At 38.0% G+C, this 9,853-nt stretch overlaps 1 long non-coding RNA gene across 1 annotated transcript; it reads left to right on the top strand.

Moving 5' to 3' along the window:
- Positions 1-5,822: 5,822 nt before the first annotated feature.
- LOC120881201 lies at positions 5,823-6,674 on the top strand. The gene is made up of 2 exons (XR_005725244.1): positions 5,823-5,911; positions 6,035-6,674. It is a non-coding gene; the product is annotated as an uncharacterized LOC120881201 (long non-coding RNA).
- Positions 6,675-9,853: the final 3,179 nt, after the last annotated feature.

Raw genomic sequence — 9,853 nt, 5'->3', positions numbered from 1 at the left:
AATTCATTCAGACTCTGATAAGTAACAAGGATGTACAAGACACAACACTGAGTAGTTTGATGTAATAAACATAAAAAGGGCTCAGTTTCTGCCTTCAAGGAGCTTGCAGTTCAGAAGGACAGATACTACTAGGAAGTTCGTATGACACTTTACAGTTTACAAAATGCTTTTCTATTTCTGCAACAGGTGCCAGGTTACGAGAGCCACAGCGCACCAAGGAGAGAAAATGGTAAAGGAGAGCGACTGGGGGATCGGTCTGAGTTAGGGAAAGGCAAAAGGAGATTTCAGGTGGACAAAACAATAGGAGTTAAAATGGGGAGACAGAGAAGTCAAGGGACTTCTGGGGACAATGAACAGAAAAATGGGGAGATGTGGTTACGTGTTTGGAAAAGGGAAATCTCATTCTACTTGAGACATCAAGTAGAATGAGTATTAAGAAAGAGACTTGTCTTGGTAGTTAGCACATTATGGTGATGTCCTCTCACGCTAAGGCGTTTGAAGAGCAATGGTCAGGGGATGTTCCCCCATGCTTTTAATTTTATCTCCTGAGTTCAAATGCCAACTCATTACAACAGAACACCGTGGTTTCAGAAAATTTACTTCTTTCCTCCTGACCACAAGCTCAGATACAAGGAAATACACTGCCACCATCAGCAATGGAAAAACTAGATTCTGGGGAGGAGTTTCTGGCAAGTAACAGATCCAGGAGAAACCTTCTCCAGCCCAGAGGCCCACCTTATCTCCTGGCCACAGAGCCCTCAAAGTCTCCAAGGGGAGTTTTGTTTCACATTCTGCCAGAACATCCATCTTAGCCCTGAGTTCCACAATGCTGCCCTCTTCCCTTCAAATCATCACTCTCTCACTCTATTGTTTCCTTTACTACCTTCTGTGCAAGAAGTCTTCATTTTCTGTGTCTAATTCTCAAATTCTCAACCCAATGTGGTATGGCTTCACTTCAATGAAACCTTTTTTTTTAATCAAATCACTCTAATGTTCTAACTACCAAGACAAGTCGCTTTCTTATATTCATCTTACCTGATGTCTCAGCCTCTTAAATTACTAATATCTGGGGAACAGACAAGCTTGTCTTGGTTCCAGGGTCACTCCTTTCTCTCCCACTTTTCTCAACATGCTTTGTAGTCTTCTCTGACCCACCCCGCTCTGCCCTGGATGTGTCTGCAGGCTGACACTACACGGGTCCCTGGGGAATCCACCAGAGGAAAAGCGTCACCCACCGTATGCTGATGGCTCCCACATCTCTAACTTCCGTGACTCTCTGGTTTGAATGCAAGTTCCTCCAGCATGGGAATCAAGTTTTCCACATTTAAGCTCTAAAATCTTATGAAACGTCTGAGGACAACAGAAACTCATATACAAAATAGCATCTCCAATTCTAAGTCATTCTTTATTTTGTCCTTATGCTTTCCTTTCCACTTCTAGCACCAAACACCAATTTACACTGTAATATATGTATTAATTATCTTGTAAGCCTCACGAGGGCAGAGACCTTATTTTAATGCTACTACTACAGCACCTGGAATAGTACTTGGCACATGGCAGAAGTTAATAATTATTTGGTTAAATGAACAAAAATACCAGAAAGCAACAGCATGTAAGAAGGAATAAAGGTACCTAAAATAAAAGCATTTTAAGGGTGCTGTGTTTAGGTTTAGGGCAGAGATATTTGATTAATTCAAGCCTTTACGATTAATATTTTTAATATTAAAAGGTAACAACTAATTAAGTAAAAACAGCATGTATAATTAAAAACCAAACTTCAAAAAAAGGAGAAATAATAAAACCAATCAATTTAGAATAAAACAAGAAGGAAATTTTAAATGATTTAAAAAACCCACAGACATAGAAAGCACAAAATGGCAGAAATAAATCCCCATACATAGGTAGTTTAAATAAAGATAAAAAGCCTAACTGTATTCATTAAAAGTTATCAGATTGGATTTTTTTCAATAAAAGCTATGTAAGGATTCAGAGCAGTTTCAACCTTACCAAAGAATATACAGATGGCAAATAAACATATGAAGAGATGCTCCCTATACCAGTAAAATACAATTCAAACAACAAAATACCTCTATACATGTACTATAACGGCTAAAATTCAGAACACTGACAGTATCAGATGCTGGCAAGGAACTCTCATCCAACAGGAACTATCATCTACCATGAAGTTTGCTGCTGTTGTTTAGTTGCTAAGTTGTATCTGACACTTCACGACCCCACGGACTGTAGCCTGCCAGGTTCCTCTGTCCATGGGATTTTTCAGGCAAGAATACTGGAGTGGGTAGCCATTTACTTCTCCAGGGGATCTTCCTGACCCGGGGATCAAACTTGCGTCTCCTGCATTGGGCAGGTGGATTCTTTACCCCTGGGCCACCAGGGAAGCCCTTCCATGAAGTTTCCATCTGAGAAACTTATGCAGAGAAAGATATGCAGAAAGTATACATAAAAGTAAGAACTGAAAATGTCCACAGCTGGTGGAAGAGAGAAAATTGCAAATCTGAGTTCAGCTAACCCTAAGCAAAATACAAAGAAAATACAAAGAAAATCACAACAAGAGCAAATCATATTCAAATTGCTGAAAACTAAAGATTCAGAGAAAATCTTAAACCAACCAGAGGAAGAAAAAAAAAAAAGACAGTTATATACAGAAAAAAAATGGATGACTTCTCATTACATGAAACAAAGGCATTTTCAGATAAGTAAAAGCCAAAACAGTTCATCTCTCATAGGCCTGTATGCAGGTCTATAAGAAATCCAGAAGGAAAATGAAACCAGATGGAAACTCAGATCTGTAAGAGAAATGAAGAATATCAGCAATGGTAAATATCAGTAAATATAAAAGCCTATATTTTTTCCTCGATTTCTTAAAAATGGTTGATGAAAAAAAAATTCTAACTTTATATTATACAATTTATTAACATACAGATGAAGTATAAGACAAAATTAGAGCAAAGGATAGTGGTGGGAGGAAATGTAACTATATGGTTGGCAGGGACTTACCTTTTACACTTAATAATACAACCTAGCATCTATTCATGATATTTAAAACAAAAACAAAGAAATGGTAGGAAACTAGAAAAAAGAATGAATTTTGTTAACCTGATAAGGTTATCTGCCCTAAATCTACAGTAAACAAAACGCTTATTGGTGAAGTGTTGGAAGCATTCCCTTTGAATGAAGTTAGGAAAAGGTCAAAAATGCCATCTATCACTTTTTCCTCTGAACAATGTACTGGAATTCTTATTCAGAACAGTAAAACAAGAAGAAATAAAGGATTTAAGAATTGGAAAGAAAAAAACAGAGCAACAACAAAGGAAATGACAGAAAATTAAAAAAAAAAAAGGCAATCAGAACTAATGAGAACTTTTAGGTTGCTGGATTCAAGGTCAACATACAAAAATCATCTAAGATTTCTAAGAAAATTTCTTAGAAAGACCTTTTAAAAAATGAAGATACAGCATGCTCACATATGGAACATTTATTAGAGCAGTAAATAATCTTGGTATTAATCTACATAATTAATACAGTTCCAAGAAAAATCTCAACATAGTTTTTCAAAGAACTTTAAAAGCAGATCCTAAAATCAAACTGAAAGGCAAAAGCCATAAAAGATTTTGATTTTTTGTGGCCAATAAAAATTTTGAACAGCAAGGCAATGGAACTCTGACTGCTACATGTCAATCAAGCTATAGGAATGAAGTCAGTGTGACTGTGGGCAGAGGCAGATTAAAAGATTAATCAAACAGAACAAAGTACAGAATCAGACGCCCTTGAGCATGCAAATGGTACATGACAGAGGTGGCACCACAAATGTATGAAAGAGATGGACTATTTAATAAATGTTCATCCACAGGTAAAAGTTAAATTCCTACCTCAAACTTTAACAGAAAATGAGACAAAGTATCTGTAAATCCTGGTTACAGAAGAATTTTTCAATGAAGACTCAAAAAGCACAAACCATGAAAGAAAAAATAACTACTTTATGGAAATGAAAATTTTTTAACACAACCAAAAACATCACGGACATTTAAATGATAGGCCAAAGACTATGGAAACATATCCACAACAGAAATAATCAGCAAAAGATCAGTGGTGGTGGCGGTGTGGTCACTCACTCGTGACCGACTCTCTGCGACCCCATGCACTGCAGCCCACCAGGCTCCTCTGTCCCCAGGTCTCCTGCATTGTAGGCAGCTTCTTTATCAGAATGCATTTAAAAACTTCTCTAAATCAAAACAAAAACACACAAGTGAAAAATGGCCAAAAGGTATGAATGGGCAAATCACAGAAAAGGAATCATACATAGCCAATGAACATGAAAATATATTCAACCTCAGTAGTATTCAGGGAAATGAATTTGACTTCAACAGATGAGCAAAAACACAAGTTTGGTTTTTGTCCAGGCCACTCATACAGTGTTGTTCCAAGTGCAATTTGACACAGCCACTTTGGAGAGCAATCTGACAATGTCTAGTAAAGCTGACAAAAGCACTATCTTCTCACTCTGTAATTGCACTTCTAGGTACACACCCAGGAGAAACTCTTATACAGGTGTATAGAGAAACATGTACAAAGACTGCAGCATTGTTTATAATGGGGAAGAAAGGTAATAACCTAAAAATGCATCAAGAGGAAAGTGGATACATGAACCGTATAACAACACTACACATGGAGGAGGAAACAAACAGAGCTGGGCTCCATCTCAGGCCAGGCTGCGAACAATAGGCTACACGCACGGTCACCCTCCCAATGGACTCTCAACTTTGTGCCCGGTGTCTATAGAAATGGCATACCAATGGAAAACCAGACCCCTGGATAAAAGAGCCTCAGGACTTGGACTTGGGCTCTCTGTTGCCTAAAAGAATATGCTAATTATCTCTGAAACAGAACAAAGCGGTAAATTCCATTATGTTTATCAGGCCTATTGATAAATATCCACTGTTTATCTAGTCTTGTGACACATGAATCATGGGTTAACTTTGATCGCATCTTTCTTTTACCTTGTCCAGACTAGTTTCAAGGAATTTGGGGAGGTGGGTTTGAGCAAGTACACTTAGGGTCTATAAGGTTTTCACAAAAACTGGTTGGGGTCCTTGGCTAAGAGGAGACTCTGCCTTGGGCCCGCCGATGTAATAAACTACACTCCACTATCTGCATTGTCCTTCTGAGTGAGTTTGTTTCCCGGAACGCGTGGCTACAAGGCACACATTTCAAGTAGAACTATGTGTATCAACTAGGTAAATAATGCTGAATGAAGGAAAAAAGTAATCTGCAGGATATGCACAGAATGTTCCACTTATACACAGTTTTAAAAGATACTAAAATAAGACACTGTTCATGGACACAAACATACAATCTAAAGACAAAATAATATGCATAAGAATAATATACCACATTCATATATGGTTAATTCTAAGGAAGAAGGAAAGGGCTTCAACTACAATGGACTTTTTTTTAAAAGGTAAGAGACCTAAAATTGTGGCAAGTTGCTAGATGCTCCCTGAATATCTGCTTTCCTCTTGTCTCTTTTCAAACTATTGTACTGTGACTGGCAATTTACATATCCTGGCCTGCCACACAGATTAAGGTAGCCAGTCAGGATTAATTTTGGAAAAGGAAATGGCAACCCACTGCAGTATTCTCGCCTGGAAAATCCCATGGACAGAGGAGCCTGGCAGGCTACAGACCATGAGATCCCAAGAGTCGGACATGACTTAGTGACTAAACCACCACCAAGGATTAATCAGAAATCACTGGGCGGGGCATGCAAACTGAAAGGAACTGACTTCACTGCCCAGAGTGTAAACATGAAGAACGGAGCTGAACCAAGTATTAGTACTAACTGACACAGAATCAAACAGCGAAAAATGTAAAGATAAGACACAGGGAAAAGGTGAGTTCATGGCTGTTCCTTGTCTTCTGCTACAGTACTTTTCTGTACGTTTAAAATCTTTTATTTAAAAAATATCCTTTACTTCTCAGATATTAAACAGAGATTCTTAAATGTCACCCATAGGCAGATGTTGACCCACAGATCAAGCCAAAATGCACAGGCAACATGTATACTACTGAGGCGGCCAAGCAGAGTGGATAAAGAATTCACTAGAAACTGGGCAACCAACCACACTGCAAGAACGCAGACAGTACTATGCTATTACCACCAGCACTGCTACTGCCAGTTTGGACAACAAACAAGACTGTAAGATCCCACAGTCTCTTGGCTCTGGGCTTGGGATGAGAAAAACCAAAAACATTTGCAGACTAAATGGAAATCTCTGTTGTCATTCCTTTTTCCTATTTTTCCTTCTCCCATGCATTCCCCAGAGCTCAGTGCCATACTTTTCCTCCTCCTCCATGGAATCACGTGGAAAGAGAGAAGGGGGAAAAAAATATCAAAGACAACAGAACCCTCAAATGAAACCTGGCTTTTATGACTGCCAACATGAAGAGGCTTTTGAGAATTACTTCACTTAAAACACTGTCTGATGTTACCTGGATGTTAACTTTAAGTGATCTTTTGAGATTGAAAAAGTTTTAAATTTGCTCAACAGACCAAAATGGAAATCTGGGCTGGAGGCAGGCATCAGACCAAGATGATGGTCTGAAATATTTAGTTACCATTAAAACAAAACAGGAAAACAAAAACAAAACACCAACCCTTTGTTAATCTATTACTGTGTTACAGAAAGACGGTATTCCAGTTAGTCGTGAATTCTACTTCACGAATTTATTCCAGGTCCACACACTACAGGGCTTCCCTGGTGGCTCAGTGGTAAAGAATTCACCTGCCAACGCAGGCTTCTTCTTGGGTTGGGAAAATCCCCCAGGGAAAGAAATGGCAACTCACTCCAGTATTCCTGTCTGGAGAATCCCAGGGACAGAGAAGCCTGGAGAGCTCCATACTCCATGGGGTCGCAAAACAGTCAGATACAACTTGGCGATTAAACAACAAGCACCAGAGATTATAAGACAACCAGCCAGCAATGTGGTATATCAGGTTTTGTGGGGATTTTTTCCCCCAATTTGGTTTCTCCCTAACACCACTTACCCTCTTTGGTGCTTATATTGTTTCTGCATTTTCTCCTGCTGTTTTTTACTCAACTCTGGCCCTTTGCCTTTTTTCTCTGTGAATAGCTATTTTCTACCTCACTCCCTTAATTTAGTCTTCTAGTTTCACATGGCTTCTGCACTGATGCCACTTAAGATCCACACTAGGAGATAATACCCCAAGTGTATTTTCTTGGAATTTTTTTTCAGCTCTTTGGGAGCAAACACAGGATTTGCTTCCTGCTCTCAGAAACCCCCAAAACCACTACAATTAGGATATTAATCATTTAACAATATAATAGAAAGTTAACAAGGAAACTGTTGAAAAAGTCCCTGGAATAACTCTATTTAATTCACAGCAAGAACTCAAAACATTACTTCTGCACTATTTTTTAAAGTTCCACTTAATTCTCAAAATTATATTCTGCCAAAACCTCTAAACACTTGGGTCATTGCTCCTTTCCTTATTATACACACTGAACAGTTACACATTTTTCTTTATTATTGACAAAAATACAACCAAAAGGTAAACTTTCTACAGATGATATTTCTCCATGTCAGAACTTAAGAATCAAGTTCATCAATAAGTAAAGTTTTCCAAACATACTATGTTACAGCCTAGATTTAGCTTCTTCCTTACAATCATAAATTCAAGAAAAATAACTATAAAATATTAAAATAAAATAAAATATTTACGATATGTTTAAACATTATCTAAGAGCATAACTTTTAACGAACATAAAATAGTTTTATAGGCTTAATGAAAAGTCCTAACAGTACTGCAGGAAACTGTTAAATTTAACAGCTTTCAGCCTGCATTTTGCTGTGCTGTTGAGGATAGTACTGCCCTGTACATGTTAAGTGATTAACAAAAAAGAACAGCAAAGCAGTCTTAAGGGAGATGAACCCTTTACCTAAAATTGCAAAGATTTTGGTTTTATTATAAAGAACTCTAATCTTGAGAGAGCATAAAGAAAAAAAAAGGGGGGGAGAAAAATAATAAAAACTAGGTATTGCTTTGTTTCTTAAGAAGGGTTTTTTTTCACAATAACCAAAAGTAACGTGTGGACCTGTTTGACTTGAGTCAACAAGCCAACTCAAACGGACACTAAGGGACCATTGGAGAAATTCGACTATGGACTGGGTAACAGATGATACTAAGTAATTATTGTTAAGTTTATTAGGAATAACAGCTAGATGTGAAAATACACTCACTTTTAAAAGATCCACTATGAAGACTGTTAGAGGCAACACACCATGATGTCTCCTATTGCTTTAAGATTCTTGAGTTCCTAATGCAACATCTTAAATCAACTATGCCACAATAAAATTAATTTTTAAAAAAGATACTTGGGCTTGGGAGGAGGGTGGTAGAAAGAAATGAGAGGTGAAGCACACGTGGTAAATTCTTAACTTTTGCTGAATCTGGAAGATGGAAACCAGAGTCAGGGGTTCGCTTTACTATTTCCTCTACTTTTAAATATACTACAATTTTTTGAGATATAAAGAAACAATTTTTAAATTTGTTTCAGATAGCTAAAAGCCGATTTAGAGTTATGAATAGATTTAAAATCCTACTTTGGCAGGCCAATTATCGAAAACACTGTATTTTTGTGAATGAAATCAAGTCATGAATACATTCATTCACTTAACTTCAATATAATAAGCACCTATGTACTATATGCCAAGCATGTAACCAGACCATGGGAGAATAAAGGTGAGTTAGACCATGTCATTATCCTTAGGGAGGAGACTGCTAATATGAACGTCTGTGATCAGGATACTGATGGTATGAAAGGAGGTTACAGAGAACAGAAGCCACAGACAAAAGATCCGCAGGAAAACTTTATCATTTTTCAGCTGAAGAAGCTGATACGTCATGAGTTTCAGGGGTGAGCAACATTTAGAGAACTGAAAGGTCTAAGAGGTCAGAGAAGAGTCTGGAGAGTGGAACATAAAAGCAAAAGATGACAGAGCTCTAAGAAAGGAGTTCCCACAACGCTACATGCTACAGAGGATGGTTAAGTGACACTGGAAGCTGTTTTTGTCATGTATTTAGCAAGTTACACATAGTCTGGTGATTTAAACATGACACCAAAACATCAGAGGGTCTCACAAATGGTGCTAATTAAAAGAAATTACACCTTACTCAGGACTTCGGGGTAAGGCTATTTCAAACCTTACTATCAGCCACATTAACCACATGCTGGATAAAAAAAAATACCTCAAGTTCCCAAAGCAAGAAAGGTTATCCTTTCTTTTAATGGAAATTTAGGTTGTAAAAGGAGAAGGAAGGCAGAGCCACAGTTACTGAACTTTTAACTTTGTGCTAAGCACTTTCAGGGCCACTATACAACAAAATCCTCCCAACAAGCCCAAGAGCTAGGAACCATTAAGCCCGTCGTCGAACAGGCAAGAGTCCTGATGCTCTAAGGTAGGGAGGTAACTTGGCCAACAGAGACCCTGTTAGAGGCCAGAACTCAAAATCAGTCAAGTCCCAGGAAACACGGTGAACCCGAACATCTGTAGTCTTTATTGTCCACCTTTGGAAGGTGCATTCATGGAATCACATGATAATGTCTTTTTTGCTATCTTAGTAATCCAGTTTGTGAGAGATATGTCCATGTTGATTTATTAATAGTTCATTACCTCTGGCACCACAGAGCAGGGGTTGGCGAACCACTACTTTTATAAATAAAATTTTATGGAAACACAGCCACGCCCATTCTATTTGTTTATGTATGGTTTATGGCTGCTTTTGCTCTACAATAGCAAAGCTGAGCGATTA

This window comes from Oryx dammah, unplaced genomic scaffold, assembly GCF_014754425.2.
Source record: "Oryx dammah isolate SB20612 unplaced genomic scaffold, SCBI_Odam_1.1 HiC_scaffold_22, whole genome shotgun sequence".
NCBI lineage: Eukaryota > Metazoa > Chordata > Mammalia > Artiodactyla > Bovidae > Oryx > Oryx dammah.
This window is presented reverse-complemented; position numbering and strand designations above follow the sequence as displayed.